This window comes from Ornithodoros turicata, chromosome 7 (assembly GCF_037126465.1).
Source record: "Ornithodoros turicata isolate Travis chromosome 7, ASM3712646v1, whole genome shotgun sequence".
Taxonomy (NCBI): domain Eukaryota; kingdom Metazoa; phylum Arthropoda; class Arachnida; order Ixodida; family Argasidae; genus Ornithodoros; species Ornithodoros turicata.
The window spans coordinates 42,246,509-42,266,347 of NC_088207.1; the positions used below are offsets into that span (position 1 = coordinate 42,246,509).

Genomic DNA, 19,839 nt, shown 5'->3' on the forward strand with positions numbered 1-19,839 from the left:
GGGGGAGAAGAAAGCTTGATCCCAGCGGAAGCCGGATGCGATAAGTCATGGTAGTCTTATCTTTTTCGGCTATCGTTGTGTGGGCTCGGTCTAGCAACCTACTTTCGTCGGATTGAGAGCGAGGGCGCGCAAAAAGTGGTCGAGCGCTAGGTTGTGGGCTCTCCGAAACGCATGATATTCGGCTTTTTTTTTTCTCGATGGGATAGCTCCTCAATATCCGTGACAATTATATCATGAACTTGAACAAATTCGGCGCACGCTTCACATTGGAGAAGTAGAAAAGTGACCGTTACTTAGTAAATTTCCGAGTTCAATGCGTAAAAACTGACATAGTAAAACTTAAGTTGGATGACATCAGGAGGTAGCAAAAACGTAGTAAGAACAAACGCCGTTGGCCGCGTGATTCTAGATGGCGTAGTTTTATTATTATAAATATATAATTTAATGACGTTTTCTGGGACACCCTGTATAGCGAACTAGGGCTGCACGTGAACTCGAACGCATACACTTTTCTGTTAGACGTCCCTGTTTGTAATTGTTGGATTATACTAGACCATTGCACCTCGAACCAGCACTTCATAGCGCAGTCGGGAAAACTGTAGAACGACACGCCTAGTGAACACGAAACGCACGCCCAAATGGTTGCCGAGTATCACCATCCATGCGTATAGCTTTCGCCAAGATTAGATTAGTTGAACTGTCCGATTTCTCGAAAACTGCCATACTCAAAGCACGTACACGAACGACCCCAAAATGCAAAGACCAACTAGGGAAGTGGGCCTCTTTATGACCGAACGCAAACTCGCACAGCAAAACAACGTGACCGAGAAGAGTCGGTGAATCGTACATAAAGCGCACACGTTTCAAGACAGTTTGACATGTCTTACGCGCAACACACCCAACTAGCTTGAGAAACCCGATTGGGAGAAAGTGTTGTGTCTCAAAAAGCACTCGTCCAGAATGGAAGGATGGGTGGAGCTGGCCTTTCGTGCTGAATAATACATGAGGCTAATGGAGAAAGTGCCCCCGAACAAACATGCTCGCACAACGCTTCTCCCCGTGCGGGGGATACGGCTCTATCGTTGGAACACAGTGCTGGAATCAAGATTATCGCCAACAGAAATTTAGTTCGGAAAACGCACGTTTCCTCCTTACACCTTGTGGCAATGCTTTCGTGGCTTGTGATTTCCGTGGAGATTTCTACGGAACGCTAGAGCTGAGCTTCCTAATGGATAAGTTGTAAGTGGACACAAAGGGGGAAGTTGAGTATCGGGAACGGCATGTGCCTCAATAGAAGGCAGGGCCGTAGTCGCGTAGCTGAGAAACAGATTCGATTGAGTAATAACAGTAGTATACAAGGTCGAAAGAGTGTTCTGTATTTTTTGTGGAGTGAACAGCTGAGAGTGAATCTCCCGAGGGCACGTTTCGTTTGGGGCATTTCAGTTCGCGTCGGAAAGTTGCTCATGTTCTTGATGCGAATTGGTGAGCGGGAGGGGCACTCTCCTACAGGGTGTCGAACCGAAAGGTTTTTTTCGTTCCGGTTTTCGTTTCGGTTCAAAGAAGACAGTTCCGTTACGGTTCCGCACCCGAGTAAAACCGGTTCGAACCGGTTCAGTTTCACATGGTGTAAGGAGAATTGATTGCAGCGAAAAAATCCCCTTTTTTCTTTCGTACAGAGAGAGGAATAAAGAGGGAGGTTACAAGGTCCTACCATGTGACTTATAGACAGAAACAAGGAGTCCGTCTTGCGCTCTGGTACTTATATCGTCGTAATGTGAGGTTCCTGAAATTTCTTATTCAAACACCTATGGATGCCATGTATTGTGCACTTGAGGTCTTGCATTACGTAACTTTGAGGACCAAATAGTTCAATTTTCCATTCGAACCGAAAACCGAAAACATATTTTCGGTTTCCCTCCGGAGCATAAAATTTTGTTTCGGTTTTCGTCCCCCCCAAATAACGTTTTTTTTTCTATTTTCGATTCAAGTTGTTTTGGTTCGCTCCGGAACCCTCCTTTGCTGTTCAGCTATTGAATCATGCTGGGTGGATGTAATATGGCAGTCATTTTAGATACGTTCTTCATAGCGTGAGAACTTCATTGACTTATGTAATCAGAGGCACAGGTTATTTCACCCATGCAGGGGTGGAGAAGAAAAACTCTAGTCCAGCAAACACGAAACCGCCTGAAATCTATATAAGCGCAGCAGGTAGAATCCGGGTCCTCCTTTCCCGCTGCTGATTGAACATCACCTAGGACTCGGGTGCATCGTGTTCGCAGAAGATAATAAGATTGTTGCGGATGTCGAAAACGTAATTCTTGCGTGACCGTCCAACATACAAATAGCAAAGAAAAGTGTGAAAGAGATTGACGAAGATGTCAACTGAAATGCTGCGTTCGCTGCCTGTATTTGGGTACTTTGTGAATAGCGGGACTGCTATTCACAACAAATGGCTTCGTGAGTGCGCATTGCTGCAGTATCCTGTTCGTTATAATATTTCATCACTCAAAAGCTCTTGTGTTTGAGACTTTTTTACTCGTAATGAAAGTGTTTATCAAGTTATATGGAGTTTCTTTCATTGAGGGAGTACGGAAACGTCCGCATGGGACGCCGTCCATCCGCCGTTGTAGAAACGCTCCATGCGGTTAGCTCTGGGCGTTTTTCGACAGCGTCGCCTGCCGCTGAGAAAAGCGCGGCGTTCTTCCGCTCGAAAAACGCCTCATGCGGTTGGGCCTTAACAGATAGCAGACATATAATGTTGAATTTGCCTAGTATTTTGGAATGTGACGTACACTGTCATGTCCATTGCCATGTCCCTGTGTCAATTAACTTTTTAAAAAAAGTATCCTGCACCAAAAATGTTCTCTGAGCAGTATACCATCGTCACACTGCACTAGATTCTATGGAGAACGCACATATGACGGAGCCGCAGACAGTGACACAGCGAAAAACCATTAATTTGGAGGCGAGCCGTCATTCCATTTCATGGCCAATATCGATTAAGTGTCTCGCTGGCGTTTTTTTTTTCTCTTTTTTCGCTGTTCTTTCGCACCAAGCAGCAAACGCCTATAAACGAATTCATTGGAGAGACAGGAGCAGGAAGCATAATGAAGTCCGTCAAAGTAATCTTGCTTTAAAAGCTAAGTCAGGACGCAGCTCCCCAACCGCGAGTTCCACTATCCCCACTACGTTCAACATAGAAACGAGAGGCTAAAACATAGAGCAACTTGAGGGTCGCTCTCTTGTGTGCGATAGCGAAATACAATTTAATTCTCTCTCTCAGTTAGGAGTCAAGGGAAACGCCTGCAGAGTCATTGAGGGCAGAGGCGAACTGCACTTAAACAAATTGCTCCTTTCCCCCACGTCACTGGGCAAGCTGCGAATGCCGACGAACGCAGCTTGACTTCATTACGGCACATTTCACGTGATCTACTCACCCTTTTCGGAGATCATATGATTGATTGATTGATTGGTAAAAGAAAAAAAAACTGTAATGCTAGTCCCAAACTACTCGGGACAGGGTACTCCAGGACCGCGTTATTGCCAGGTGGTCATACACAATAAGTCGTGTAGGTTTGCTCTCCACGGAGCCACGTATCACGCTGTCGTATCCTGTTTGTAGGGCGATCCTGTTCGTAAGCAAATATAAGCGGGCAGATATGTGTCGGTGGGAATCGCGAACCAGAAGCCCACATTAACCACATTATTTAGCCGACAGTACTTAGAGCACTGAAGACCTTCGTACGCTCTTCACGAGGCTGAGACGTCATTGTAGAGAGATAGTGGGAGAGCATGTCCATGACCTCTGTAACTACCAGGTGAGATTCGGCGCCCGCGGGTCATACCTAGACTTCCGGGTTTTCGGAGTTTATCTCAGGGCGTTACAGGAGGATATTTTTCGGAGTTTATTGGTTTTCAAAAAACGGAGTTTTTCGGAGTGTATGATTTACAGCTCAGGTAATATTCGAAATTCAGAGAAAACTTGACGACGCACGCACAGTTGTACAGCGAAAACGCAGTTCTCACATTTATTGCTTCAACACTAAAGAGACACAAGCTTAACAATACATCTAGTGCGGCGCACACTGAGGTGTTCCGCAATTTCAAATGCACGCTTTCCATGTGCAGCGCTCACTGTTATGCGGCAGTACTTACCTAGGGTTGTCAATCCCGAGCCATTTTTGCAGTCCCGGGATTTCGGGATTTTTTTGCTGGCAATCCCGGGACCCCGGGACGGGATTTCGGGATTGTGACGAGTTCAGATGGTGCTTCCAAGTATAGTCCTGCGCGGGCCAGAATTATCTACTGAAATAAAGTTAAAATCCGGGCAGGTTGGTGACCCATATTAAAAGCGATAAAAAACCCCAGTGCGAGGGGACAACAAAAAGGACGAAGGACAGACAAATACAGCACTGTATACAGTGCTTGCAAACCAAATACTTTTATTCATGAAACATCCCCCCTTTTTATAATACAACTTATCAGAATTATCTGACCCGCATTCGACCCGTACTCGCAGGTTCAAATCCGCACACGACACGCAACCCGCGTCCCGTTGCAAATTGAGACCTGCATCTCCCTGGTCTATGCCTGATAACGAGAGGATAGAGAGGTAGCAAGCGAGCTGGTGGTATAGATCCATAACTTAAAAACCCGAGACTAGGGGACAAAAAACGACAAACACAGACAAGGTCTCAAACACAGTTGAAAGTTTACTTAACAGCACAAACATATAAGGGGTTCAAGTGGGTGAGAAGGAAGGGCGAGGAGAACGTAAGAACATCCCCAAAACCAACGGGAAGGTCAGGGAAGGCTTGCTGACACAGTTCCCAGCAGAGATAATGGACAGCGTTTCCTTCATAAGCCTTTTGTTAAGGTCACTTTCACTGGACATTACAAAGGTTTGATGCCATCTGGGCGCACAACCTCTACAGACTTGTGTTTTACCAATTCGGAAGAACAATCGTTTTTTTACTTTACTAAATTTTTTACTTTGAGGGCATGCTCCCGCAAGCGATCATTTAGGCAGCGTTTACTTTGGCCGATATAACAAAAACCACAATCCAGAGGTATCTGATATTAGAATGACAGTTAACATACACAGTTCTGTGGGTTTTACACGAAGTAAAACACCTACAAGTCTGTAGAGGTTGTGCGCCCAGATGGCATGAAACCTTTGTAATGTCTAGTGAAAGTGACCTTAACAAAAGGCTTATGAAGGAAACGCTGTCCATTATCTCTGCTGGGAACTGTGTCAGCAAGCCTTCCCTGACCTTCCCGTTGGTTTTGGGGATGTTCTTACGTTCTCCTCGCCCTTCCTTCTCACCCACTTGAACCCCTTATATGTTTGTGCTGTTAAAGGAGTACAGAGGGCCATCCAAAAAAAAATTCAGATTAAGACATCTGATGAAAGTGTGTGTGTCATTATACCGAATAGCGCGAAAGGTTTTGATGTGTGCAATTTGTTTCCCAGAAAAAAACTCACATAAACATAGCTCCGCGCCTTCACCCTTAACTCGCCACTCCAGCTATAACGAGGATGAGGAGGTATGATGGCACGTCACCGATGACGGCATAAGGAGACTCGTTCTGGTTTGCCGATCAGTGGGGGTCAGCGCATTGTTCCTTTGCCGCCGTAAACCTGTTTTGCCAGTTTTCCCGGAGAATTGGGGATACAAGGAGCGCCCGAAGCATTACCGAGCAAGGAGAAAGGCTTTATCAGAACCCCGAACAGCCGAGTAGCAGACGACAGCGGAGTAGCAGACAACATTTTTCTAGGCCAATCAGCGAGCGTCTCCTTATAGCGTCAGCGCGAGGTCCCAGGCAGATCACAGGCTGGTACTGCTCTTCACCACCGTTGCGCACGGTCGCTTTTTGCGGCATATTTTAAATTCAGTTTCTGCGATAATTATAACTCTGTGGTGTAAATTACTTCGCATGGTGCATCTTACTGGCAAACTTAACAGTTTTATAAGAAGAAAACTGGGTGTTAAAAATGACTTCTGTGCTACTTTAAGTAAACTTTCAGCTGTGTTTGAGACCTTGTCTGTGTTTGTCGTTTTTTGTCCCCTAGTCTCGGGTTTTTAAGTTATGGATCTATGCCTGATGATTAGACGTGTCTGTGTGCATGGGTTCTTGTACCACATCAGCGCAGGGAGCAAAAAGGTGAAAATGCGTGTTATTAGTTTGTGATTTGAGGCATGGTGATACGAAACGCGACATGGACAAAGAAGGACACACAGGCGCTGTTGCACCCCAACGGTATGAATGTTTGTTCCGTCCTTATCAGCGACGTTTTACGTCATATTTCGAGCGACTGCAGTGCAGTCGCGTAAGAAATTGAGCAATTCAGTGTACTTTCTAATAGTTGTTTCGTAAAATGCATCGAAACCTAGACCCGCCACCCGCAACAACATGCGGGTCCCGCGGGACTCTACTTCCAAGTTCATTTACCTCACGTGACTATATAGGCGTGTTGTGCGCAGTTCCTGTTCACTTTATGAATTCTACTTTTTTCTGAAGGAAAGCATTCGAAAATAAAATGTGCCATTTCCTTACGTAGAGCCGTAGCGGCGGCGGGAAAAAACCCAGAAGAAATCCCGGGACTTAGGAACGTCAAAATTTAGCCGGGATCCCGGGATATCCCGATTGACAGCCCTACATACGACAGCCTCTGCATCGCGATCGCGGGACCATGTGAACTACTCAGAATCAGGGTACTCCTTGATGTGGTCGCAGGGCAGCTTGTCTCGTCTTGTCGTCAGCACTGCAACTGGTTGCCCTTTCAAAGAGACCACTCCGTATGACCTCGGTTCGATGCTTATTTTTAGTGCTTAGGTCACGTGTCAGACAAAGAAATCGAGGAACAGACTGGGGGAAAACCCGGGCGGTGAATCCTCAAGTGGTCGAGATGACGGCCGGAGAAAACGGTAGGTCACGGAAACCATTATTATGTTGCGGTGGGGCCGAGAAGAAACACAGGACACAAAAGGAGGTCAAGAACAATAGCCCGGTTATCAGGGAAAACACCTGCCAAGCGGAGTTTTTCCGATTAATCCGAATTGCTTAAAAATTTACCGGAGTACGTTTTTCGGATTTTTTCGGATAAATCCGAAAACCCGGAACGCTCATACCCTAAAGGCAAATCCTAAATCTGCAGGTAATAAACGTCAGTTGCACTTGAACGACGGACGCGTCGGTGTGGACCGGCTGTGTTTTTTTTGCGTTCCTTAATCATGTTTCAGTATACAGCCAAGTCGTACTGAAGACTGTGAGGTGGTGGGTTCGAATCCTACTACCGACTGTGCTGTCTGGGGGTTTCCCGGCAGGCTCTCCAGAAGGATGTCGGTACAGTTCCGCATGAAGTCGGCCAAGGACGAACACTATACGACATAGTGATATTTCGTCTTTTGACTCGTGACGTTACGGTTTGCAAACCGTGCTTCGGCCTGTAGGAACCATAAGGCGGGCTCTGCAGACCAAAACGATGGGAGCCGGAATGGGGGAGCGCCGGCAGCGATGATCTCCGGTGGTCGCTCAGCTTGGTCCCCCGCTTGCGTAGCCATGAGAATGAAGTGTGCCGAAGCCGAGTGGAAGTCGCTCGTATCACGTTCGGGTCACTAATTTAGCAAATTGCTAACCAAGGAGTCTTGACAACATAGCCCAAAACATGTAATCGCGCTGTCAGTCACGCGATGATGATGATGATATTGACCGCAAAAAAGGATCATACCGATGGTGATCGGGTCGCTACAAGGTGATTCACCGCAACAATTACGGTACCATACCTCAGTGCATGTGGGTGACGATGAAAAAGATGAGACATACACACTCGCACACACACATGACACACGCAAATGAGATATCACACACGCGGGTGCGTCTAACTGATGGGGATAACGGATCACAGATCGCATACGTATTCATCGATTACCGTCTGAATAAGTGCTTCAATGCGAAGGACGGAATTTTCCCACCACATTTGGAGGTTTGACCCGGAGCGATAAGCTTCACTCCGGGGGCTCAGATCGCCTTCCTGCAGTCATTACGACGAGGAAGTAATTCGAGGGAAGAATAGTAGAGAGAAGGAAGTAATTTCCCTCGTCGAACATTTCAGAGGAGATTTCTCATCAGGAGAGCTATTATGAGAGATTTGGAGGATGACTGTTCTATAATTGATGCTTGAGAAACACACGACGGCGAAACACAAGGGCAGACACGGGGAACGTGTAACAAGAAATGACAAGAGGAATGCAATAGACATACAAAGCAAATATCACAGCGCCCTCCAGCAAAACCTGAGATATCCCAACTCCTCATCAACCATACCTTTCGTCTTTAAGATTTCCTGTTTGTGCGAGAGCATCGCCATAGGTGTACTAAGGCACATCTTTCCAACTCTATATGACGTGACTCAACCATGTGCCTGAAATGGTGATCTGCTGACTTGCACAAGATTTCTGTTGACCCAAACAACTGTATAGTGATGCTTTTTGTCTCTCCCAATTAAAAGATGGTTTGCCTACACCGTAGGAGAATAAAGAAGGACATTACAGTGCTGTACAGTATGTTTAGAACTGTCAGTACAAAAAGAAGGCAGATAGGTATTCCTGCTGGTAAAGGAGGACTAACAATTCCCTCAACTCGCTTTTGTGAGTGATTTCGTAGTCACCCAGACACAACGACCAGAAGAGGCCGTGGAGAGGATAGCGTAGGCACCTGTAAAAACCGATGCTCAATATAATTGTTAAACTTAGGTAACCCCATTTTCTTCAACAACAACAATAACAAATACTCTGATGATGATGCTCCAATCTCCTTCTTGTGCTACGGTTTCTTTCATCATACCTCCAGCGTTCGATCGATGGATACATGTTTAAAGAAAAACTCCGCAAATGATCCGTCTATTCCATTGCACTAAAAGCGTACTGGTCAGCGACCCCTTGGGTACGTGAACAAGTAAGATAAAAGGAAAGGTAACGAAAGGGTGCAATGTCGCACGCACGTGCAGAAACAGAGGAACGAAACCGGACGGGTTTCAGCTTTCTTCACCGGGGTCCTCAAGCTCTAGAGCTTCGCAACACTTCTGTTTCGAGCGAGATGAGTTTGTTTTCCTGAACTATACCGTATAAATATTGCAAGGAACATAGGGACAGAGCAAAGGTCACGGTTTGAACACGAACGCTTCGGAAACTTGTTTCCAAGTGAAAGGAAAAGTTAGGCTCCCCAGCGTTATTGAAGCAAATACGGTTCGCACGAATATCTCGCTCCAAAGAGCACTCCTGCAACGCTTTTCCCTCGAAATCGACGTATTTCCGGAGCTGTACGTTGTGATAGCCGGCGGGGGGCCCGCATCCACGGGGCTGAGCACCAGGTATACCGGAGAGGATTCACCCAATGGAGGCAAGGTGAAACGAAACGCCCCTGTGTCGTCACAATGTCGTCACACTGACGTCGTGTACGCATGACGTAGCAATCCGCCATTTTCACGCGATCGCTGTGCGCATGCGCATCCCGCGTCTTCTGCTCTTCTTGTTCAAAACAATGGAACCATAGCTGAAACCATAGCTGAAAACAGCCGCAGCCATTACTACGTTAACGCTGCTATATACACCATTTTCCCGTTCTTGAATTGCTTCCGTCAATGAGTGAGGCTACGCTTCTCGGCACCAGAAATGTATGAAAGGACTCAGGAACGACAACGATTAGCTTTAGTGCTGGCTGACTGCACTGCACTCAACAAGCGGAAGAAGCTTCTTCCTCTTTTTCAAAACAGTTGTGCACAGCTTATTGGTCTGGCATGTAATGACACGGACACGGTTTGCTCCAGGGTCATGTTGCATGCATCAAACGACACTTACAAATTGTACAGGGAGAAGCAGCAGGAATAGGCCTCGAAGCCTAAGATGGATACTCAAAAAGTGAATGCACGAAGTATGCTGGAAGGAAAGACACAGATACCGCAGCGCTCCTCACGTGCATTTGTTTTCAGCCAGTAGCAGACGACATTCGAGAGGGCGCCATATCTCAGGAAGATGGTCCATTGGGTTGGTAGACTAGTCGTGCATACATCTCTTCGCGCGGGAATTTCAAACCATGCGAATTCCAATGACATATAAAGCCAATACTAAATTACATATCGACGAATAACAACAATACATGAATCAAGGAAAAGTGACATGGGACGGTTCCCCGCAGGGCCCTACGCCACTAAAAAGAGATTAATATGAAAGGATGAATTAAGTCGACGAAAAAGTGGAGCAAAGATACGATTAATTAGAGAATGCCTGTGGAAACCTGGAAGCCCGTGGAAACTGTTTCTTTTTTTCTTAATAAACATATCCCCCCCCCCCCCCCCCCCCTCGTGGAAACTGAGAAGATAGACTAATTTACGCTCGGAAAGCGAACCGGCTCCCTGTAAACGTGTGCTTAGGTTACGATTTTCTGGAAACTGCAATTCATCAAACCCTAGAAACAAACAAACAAGAAGGAATGGATGTAATATAAAATGAAAGATATGATAGACAAACGAGATGAAAGAAGAACAGAAAGACGAATTTCGAAAGAATGAGGAATAGCGAGAGATTGGAACACACTTAAAAAAAAAAGTGCACTTTGCCCTTCAGTATAATTCACTGACCTCTTATCACACGGAGAGCTCTTTGTAGTTTCTATTTTCGATGCATAGCCTCAGTGTATTCCGCCAGTGCATTAAACGGGTTATATTGAGTTACCTCAAGGGTCTTGGAGCGACGCCTTTTCAATGCGATAGCGACCACCAGGCGTGCTTCGCTGCCGCGATATTGTTCTTTCACTAAACGAGCGTGTTCTCCCGTATCGCTGACCAAAATCAAAACCAAACGTTAGAAACTCAGAAATGTTCGCATGCGCGCATGTTTTCTCCTTACATGAATAGAGTCTACTTTCCTGAGTCACGACACATAGACTTTTTCCGCAACTTCATGGACATTGCTTCCCTGCGCATCAGTGCCGGGCTCTTCGCTCCCTTTTTGCTTTCGTGCAAGCTACTGGTCTCCTCGAACAGCTTTAAACAGAACTCAGACCTGTCGTCGCCCCCGCGCGCACCATTAATTCATCCTCTAATAGTAACCTCTGTGAAGTGGGGTAGGGTCCTTTGGCTACCAAGGGGAAAATTTCCCGTGTCATCATCACTTCTCCTTCATTTATTGTTGCTGTTGTTGTGCAGCGTGATGCCAGTTAGTTATTCATGATACCTCTACATGCGTAGTCAGAGGGCACTGTGAATCGAATTTGCTGAGTTCGTCTAATTAACATTTTTTTATAGTTTTCCAGCTCTGTGAGGTACCACTAAGACAGAATCGCATCGCAGGACACAAGAAGCAAGTCTCGCTCGTCTGGACGCCCGGCCATTTGACCTTGTAGAGCCTCTGGGCCGTCAGCCATTCAATCATCAAGCCGCCGCATTGAAAGCGCTCCTACGTTTCCTTGAAGAGACGCATCTGATTGAAATTTTGTGACACTTTCTGGTCCCTCGTTTGTGATAAGTCTTCCCACTAGTTTGGGATGTTTGTCTCCCGCCCCCCAACCGCTGGGGTTTCTCCCTTTTTTTATTTATTTCAACTATAACTGCAGCTAAGTGGTTTGCGGTAGCCAGTCTGACTTTGTCGTGACTTCATTTTTCCAATTTTTTCGCAATTTCCCCCAATTTTTTCCCCTTTTTCTATCACATTACACCACATCACGTAATGAATACCACGCTCGAAATATCGCGGGCAAACGACCTGAGATCCTTGCTTCAATGTGTCAGCTAATCCACCTTTAAAATCGTTATCAATTCCCTGCGTCCAATGGCACAGACACGGAGGGGCGCCGCATTGCGGTTAGGCGGTTCCAAAAATTCCACGCAGTTTTCACGGCTACCGAGAAAGACAGAGAGATAGAAAGAACGCTACGTGAAAGGAAACTGCAGAATCTCTCTTTTTGTAATACGTTCCCTCGGCGCACGCTAGGTGAAGTAGCTCATTTGAGAACTCCACGGGTAACGAATTCTTCAGTCAGACGCACACACACACGTACCAGTGCCTTTGTGCAATGCGCGTTTACATAAGATACAGACAGCTCGTCTCCTGTCCACTACATCATCACTACTTATTTGTTGTTGTCTTCTGCCTGCTTCATGAGGAGTGCTTTTACGGTCGCAACCATGTTTGCGTGCCGGCGCCTTGACGAAGGGGCAAAATGTATACAGGAGATGCAGCATTAAGGAAAGGCCGACTGTGCACATGGTGTTTAACTTCATCTCTCTAGAGAAAAAAAAAAGTGTCACGCTGTCGTAGAAAGGCACTTGGGTTTCACGTCGAAGCTAAAAGCATTTGGGTTGCTTCAATCGCATGGCGATGACGAGGGAAGCTGGCAGATTACTATAAAAGGTCCGAGTGAGTCGGGCTCAGATTTTCCGGCCTCACTCACTAAGCAAACTTTCTTCCTCAAGCGCCTCAAAGCCCATAAGAGGAATACGTACTCTGGATGAAAGCCAAGCTGCGTCATGTGTCATACGCGACAGAGAATAAGCGGGGATATGGATATGCCCGGTGCCCAGAACGTGTACCTGCTCTCAGATGGCTGTAATGATTATAATGCGCATATTGGTTGTGAACGTTCTCTGCATCTTCTCGCAGTTTTTTATATTTTTTTACAAGTTTACGCAAGTACAAGTACAACAATCAAAAATACCAAGATGAAGCCCAGCCCTGCAGCAGCCCTTTCTTCTCTTCTTTGCGCAGTTAAATTCGTTTTTTCCACCGATTTCATACAAAGTAGTGGTGGCTTCAACAGCTTGCAGTTGTTGGCCTTATAATTGCCTGCCAGATTGAATAAACTATTATATAGCATACGGAGCAAAGAAGGCGAACAAAACGCAAAAGAGCCTGCAAAAAATATCTCGCAGAGAGTATCCACGCCACCGTAACATCTACCTGCAAAAACGATATCGGTGCTGCTATCATATATTTTTCATTAAAAAAACTATCTTTCTCGAATAAATTCAATACGTCCCGTATATTCATTTACGCTACTATTCTAACTAGTCTCGCAAACCGATTTATGCTTTATCAAGATCAATCCCTCCAACCGCGAGAGGGGGCTTCTTTATGTGCAGCCGGACTAGGAAGAGGAATAGCTCCGAAACCCGAGATAAGAGAGACGGCAGCCGGCAGAGGAGGAAGACTTATCGACATTCATATATAAGGCACCACTCTCGCAGAGCCAATAACCAGCGTGCCTCCGTCCAGCTATCCACCCTGGACATCTCGAAACATTCCATTCTGCGCAATTTTTCTTCTTATGCACTAACGACATGGCTGAGGTCACGGCGCACAGCAGACCTGAATATCTCCATTTCGAGTGCTCGCAGAAGAAGCTTTATTGCCGCCAATAAACGCGAGAAATATTTGTTATGCCCTTTTTACGAGGGCGTTCCGTTTTCTCATCTACGGCGTCGCTCGTCTGTTTAGGTTAGGTACATGTTCCGTGATAGTATGAAGAGGCTGTAAAGCACACTCTGTATCCACACGAGCGACATCCTCACCGGAATATTCCAATGGAAGAAAAAAAAACGTGTTATATTGCGCGTTTGCACATTGCAAGAATATTGAGAGTGGCGAACCACTCACTTATCAGACGACACGACGTCGTCTGCGTTTTATTTCTGTCGTCTGCTTAGGAATATCTTGTGGCAGCGCCGCGGGACATTCCCCCACGGTTAGCTCGTGCACAAAGAGACATGACGTATGAGCTCTCTGCGCTTACGTAGCAGCAGAAGGTTATGAGATTTTTCGCATCTTCCGCTGGAGTATTCTGGGGTACGTCGCTCCTGTGAATACACGGACATGGTAATGTTCTCCACAGCTAAAGGTACTGCTACGAGGGCGGGGAGAACACAATAAACTTGTTTCTGCGGGCCAGGTGGCGCGAGTGAGCAGCAACATCAGCGCCCCAAAATATGCAACACGCGGGAGTTTAGCAGACGACGCGTCACTGTGAAATACATGGTCTCGAGTTGTTCGCACTGGGCAAGATGCACCCCTTTTTCTGTTGGTTTCCTACAGGTTCTTTTTTTTTTTAGCTTTCCTTGGCGCCATACCGCTTGAAACACCACGCATGACCAGCTGATGAAATTCCCTACTGTTTGGATCCGTGAGCGCTTCGGCTCGAAATGGCGCTCTGCAAACTTCGCTGCAATAGTACCATGCGGACGAGGGGCAAGATACGGGACTTAACTTTGGTACAATGGGAAATAGTTTATGCACATTGCAACAGAAGACATGTAGATTAAAAGTAGACTAAACAAAACAATAATGCAAGGCAACTGTCCTGAGCCTGGAAGACACAAACTGACAAATACACAACACAAGCGTCAAGGTGCCTCAGAACATGAACGATGACAACCCGAACTATGTGAGCACGTGCGGACAACAGGACACAATGATGATCTGGATTGCCCGAACAACCTGGCGAGTGAAGGACATTGGGGAGTGCGAAAGCGTCAGGAATCGTGGTGTATCAATGAAGACAAAAGAACGTATGAACAATAAATATCCTGGGCCACTTCCGTATTACTACACCCCGTTTAATAAATAACGAACGGCTGATTGCCGGCCTTTCTGATGATGGGTCCCGTATGGGTCCTGAAACGTCATGGTTTCATTGTTTTCAAGCTGTTTTCAGTAGTTGTGTTGCCGGTATGCCCCTTGTTTTCGTAATGAAGAATGAAAGGTGAAAGAGCACGAAAGAACTCGACGAATGTCGTATTTCTAACAAAATAATATACTAGGTATCCACTTTTGAGGAAAGAGTACTCTTCCAAGCCAAGTAGGTATGGTGCACGTGGCATATGGTGTGGTAGAGTGCAGCGTTCGAGGAGACGGCGCAATTCCTTCCAAATAATTACAGTAACACCAAAATGGTACACACTTTCTCTATTTTGATTCACAATTTCTTTCGTCTTTGCGTGTGTGAGGAGTGCCACAAGAAAACTAATAAAGAAAAAGTGCATGAAGAAGTTTCGAGAAATGTTCCATTGTTATTCTACTAGACAAGTAAAAAAAGAAAAAACCGACAGAAATATCAGTTCGGATTGCTGAAAGCGCTTCCGAGACCTTCCTCATTGCGTCTACAATATCATCTCTTCTGAGCATCCATTCTGCTACACGAGGATCACTCAACAGACGCGCGGTACACACGACTTCATTATAGATAAATGCAAAGTAAGCCCTCACACAAAAGAATCTACCAAGGGTCCCGAGATACTAATAAAAGAACAGAAAACGAACATATTCCATGCGCGGAGACAGCGCCAACCTCAAAATAGATACAGAAAATATTGACGCATCCAGCTTCGCACACATGGGTTCGTGATGGATTGGAACAACTTGATCCGTCCTGATTCCCGAAGCTGGCTGAAATAATGAACCGTCGCTAGAGAGAAACTCCTGTAGATGCCAAAAGCGTCAGGGGGAGTTTCCATGCGACAAGGGTTGATAACAGCTGATTGACGGAGTAGCAAGTCTTCGGATGCGGCTCCTTTGCCCGACTTCCAAGTATAATGGCACTATAGAAGGAGAGGATTGACGTAAAAATATTGCTCTGTGGCGCGCAATAACAACGTCATAAATAAGATCAAGACGAGATTTGACACCGCCGGCAATGCAGGCACACACACACACATACACGTAGGATGATGATGTAATAGGCCATACACCAGCGCTATGGAGGTTTTTGTGGAAGGGGTGAAAGAGGGATGACTGTAAAAAAGTGTCATGGAAGAGCTCGTCTAGTAGACCGGTGCAGGACAGGAACTTCGTAAGAATCAGGAGACCCTACATCTGTCGTATGGAAGTCGAGGCAATATAGGCAGATATGTATATGATAAACACCACCTAGGGGTGATTTACAATATGCTGATCTTCAGAGGTCCTCGGTCTAGCCATAGTTGAAAAGATGATGATAATAAGATAATAATTGGAAGTAGGTTTACACGCAGGTCGAGATCGCCTGTATTTTTTGTGGCGACGTGGTTCGTGTGCCACAGGGAGAAACTATTGCAACGGAAGGACAAGTTACCAAGCGGAAGTCGTCCACAGAGGCATAAAATACGTGCTGCGAAAACAAGGGAAAGGAACATATACGTACTTTTTATACATTACGTATTACTGCGATAGCTGTATTAGGGATGTTTAGCAGCGTTGACGTTGATTAGGGCTTCGCACATTGGTGACGAAAAGGAGTGTTTTTTTAATGCCTACGTGAGCACCTTTTGCTTGGCAACTTCCTTTTTTTTTTTCATTGCTAGATGCAATCGAAAAAAAATATTATAGCGATCTAGTGCAGCACGCCGAGCTGCCCTTCTTAAGGTAATAATAATTCGTGGCTTTATGACACGATAGAGCTCTGATCGTGTTCCCAATTTAACCCAACTACAGATATGCCGTGTTAATAATGCCCTTCATTCACATCAAGAAACCTCTCATAATGTCTTTTTGTGTGTGTGTGTGTGTGTGTGCGCGCGCAGAAATCGGTTTAACTGAACATGACTCATGTTGACTATGAGCGAGCATCCTTCATTGCTTCACTTTCGACGCCTCGGGTTCGGTGAGTGTACGTTGAACGACCATTTTGTCAAACATAATGGACCTCTTAATGCGTCAGCTTGTCAATATAATGGTTCTCTATAACGGGCAGGGATGCTTTGTGACGCTGCCCGCTTGTAATGGTTTGAAAATAAGTACGCAAACCACACCATTCTACTGTGTCAGCGGAGCGATCTGGCAGAGAGAGAGAAAGAAAATGAGAGAGATTCTGACAATCATAAGTCGTCAGCTTTGAAGTGTAGGAAGAAGAAATTAACGAAACTTGTGTGCACACGTCAGGCACGTGTGCTGGGATAGGCACACATCTTTTAATAATAATAATAATAATAATAATAATAATAATAATAATAATAATAATAATAATAATAATAATAATAATAATTATAATTATAATAATAATAATAATAATAATAATAATAATAATAATAATAATAATAATAATAATAATAATAATAATACCCACTCTATTTACAATTGCAAACTACTGCAGGCCCGTCTAAGCCGAAAGGCTTGTGACACTGGGTCTGAGGCAGTCTAGTGACATTCACAGAATAATTCATGGGAAGTTAAAACAGGCAGTAAATAAAGCAATTCTCTTCATACAGTACTGGCAATAATACAGCTTACGTAATTGTTTTTTCAGCCTGAACCTTGAATCGATTAGCAAAAATACGGGAGTGAGTTCGTTAAACAAACGTGGAACATAACACGTTCTTCGGCAAAATCCGTATTTCGTAAAGGAAAAAGGTACAGTAAATTTAAAAGGTTGATTTCGTGTAGGGCGGGTAACCTCCGCTGAGAATTTGAAACGTGACAGCCAAAAGTGCTTAAGGACAGTGCAATATTTAAAAACGTTAGCAAAACAAGGGAACTGAAGATCACGAAACCTCGTAATAATAATAATAATAATAATAATAATAATAATAATAATAATAATAATAATAATAATAATAATAATAATAATAATAATAATATTTATTTATTTGTTTGATCACACGAGTGATTGGAAGCAGATACAAAAAGTCACTTTTCCTGACTTGACGAGGCATCTGCTCCCACACAGAAGCAGCACAAACAAACTTGTGTCAAGATAACAACAAAATTATTTTTAAGGATACATACCATATCGGCATGGCAATAGAAAACAATTTATTTTAATTGGAGAAGCATTCTCTAACCAATCTTTTGGAGGACTTCAGTAGATCTATATCAACATTATTGAACAAAGCAGGGAGTGTATATTGTAGACTCTGTTCACCATATGTATTGTTCTACGTTTTTGGGATAATCCAGGTTAGCGGGTGGCGATGAAAATATGTGTAAGCAGATTGCGATATATTTCGTCACCTTGATCAGTTGTTTCGCACATGGTACACGAAAATATTGTTGGTAAAACCTCAATCTGTTTTGAGAGGAGAAGGCCTTATATATACGAGAGATATATAGAGAGTTTTTCCGTGTCGTTGCCTGTAAAGCGTGCTTTCACCGCACTAGCGCACTGTATGCAGGCGAAGCGACCATGCTAATGCAACGGAATGTGATGGCAGAGAAGCGGGTCGTTCAAAGGTGCTTAGATCCCAAATCCAAATGCCACGGACGATGTAGCTGTAAACACGGCATTAGTCAAAGCTACATCTAACTCGGATTTCAGTGAATGCTACGATGAGGCCCGTCGCCTTCTGCAATCGGAGTCCGCAGGACTGGACAACGGGTGTTTCAGTGTGCACAAAGTACCGTGGTGGTGGCACCTCCAAGTCAGGCATCGTGCATTCCTCGTCCTTGCCGAATACCTCCTGGCACCTCCAAGCGAACCTAAGGTTCGGCGCATAGCAGCATCACAGCGGTATAGATTACGTTCCAGTGACGCATTACCAGCAATACATCACATACTGATAATGATCGAGTACGGCTAACGCGTTACATTTGTGAAGGAGTAATGTAATGCCATTACATTTTGGCCGGTAATGCGTAATGACATTACTCATTACTTGGGTTGCAAATTCATGCATTGTCCAAAGCCGGCAGTTACGAATTATGCTTGGTACAGGCAAGTTCCCCGAGCTGTATTTCCCCAGCAGTCACCTTTGCCACCGACCAGGTCATCAAAAGGGATGACGGTGTCCAAGTGGAATCTTTGAACAAAAACTCCTGGTACGCTGAAATGAATCTTATTTATGGTTGCTCATTTAGATTATGCATACTGCTCTCACCCCCCAACGAAGTAATTAATGTGTAGAGTTTCTGGAGAAACTACTGTAATAATTACTATAATTGGTAATGTTGTAATGAAGTAAAAGACTCATAACCTCGTGACAGTACGCAATTAAAATGCCACACAGGACTGTGTTAGAGACCTCCGGGAAAACGTTATTCCAAAGTACGAGGGGTGTTCAAGTCAAACCGGGACTTTCTGTCTCCTGAGTGTACAAATGGCTCGCGCTACTTCTTTTTCGTCATTTTCACACGCGACAGGCCCCGCGTTTACCACGTGGTGGTCCAAAGTTTGTGCAAAACAGAAGACACGTGCTGGACAAGATAGCCGACAACGAGGTGAGCGCGCACATCGAACAGGGAATTGTCATGAAGTTTCTCGTGAATGAAGGCCTAAAGTCATCTGAAATTCACAGAAGACTTCAGGCTCAGTATGGCCACGATACACTTAGTCGCAGCAAAGCGTTTGAGTGGTGCAAACGGTTCCGAGACGGCCGTACATCAGTGCAGGACGATCCCGGCCGGGGCGGCTCAAAGCCCAGTGTCAGAGTTCCTGAGAACATCCATCTTGTGGAGCGCCTGGTCCTCAGGGACCGACGGATAACATGTCTCGAACTGGCTCGAAAGACGGACCTTACTGTGGGAACGTAGAGCACTATCATTCATGAACACCTCCAGTTTCGGAAAGTTAGTGCCCGTTGGGTCCCGAGGCAGCTCTCCGTGTTTGACCGGCAGAGAAGACTGGAAATCTCCCAAGAGCTAAGGTACCGTTTCGACACTGAAGGACAGCCGTTCCATGATCGGATCATCACGTGCGATGAAAGGTGGGTGCACCATTTCGCTCATGAGTCTAAACGCGCATCAAAACAGTGGAAGCATCCGGGCTCGTCAGCTCCCAAGAAGTTCCGAAGCACCCCGTCTGCGGGTAAGTCATGGCCTCGGTTTTCTGGGACAAGGCTGGCGTTGTTCATGTTGATTTTCTGCCCAGTTGTACCACCAT

At 45.3% G+C, this 19,839-nt stretch overlaps 1 protein-coding gene and 1 long non-coding RNA gene across 4 annotated transcripts in view; both read right to left on the reverse strand.

The window, feature by feature from the left end:
* LOC135401141 (potassium voltage-gated channel subfamily KQT member 4-like) overlaps positions 1-19,839 on the reverse strand; it is a 430,735-nt gene that overhangs the window by 36,584 nt on the left and 374,312 nt on the right. The gene's annotated exons all lie outside the window — the stretch shown is intronic.
* The window catches only part of LOC135401142 (uncharacterized), a 48,140-nt gene continuing 43,243 nt past the window's right edge, over positions 14,943-19,839 (reverse strand). The window contains exon 2 of the long non-coding RNA XR_010424730.1: positions 14,943-15,589. This is a non-coding gene — a long non-coding RNA (uncharacterized LOC135401142). The remainder of the gene's footprint in view (positions 15,590-19,839) is intronic.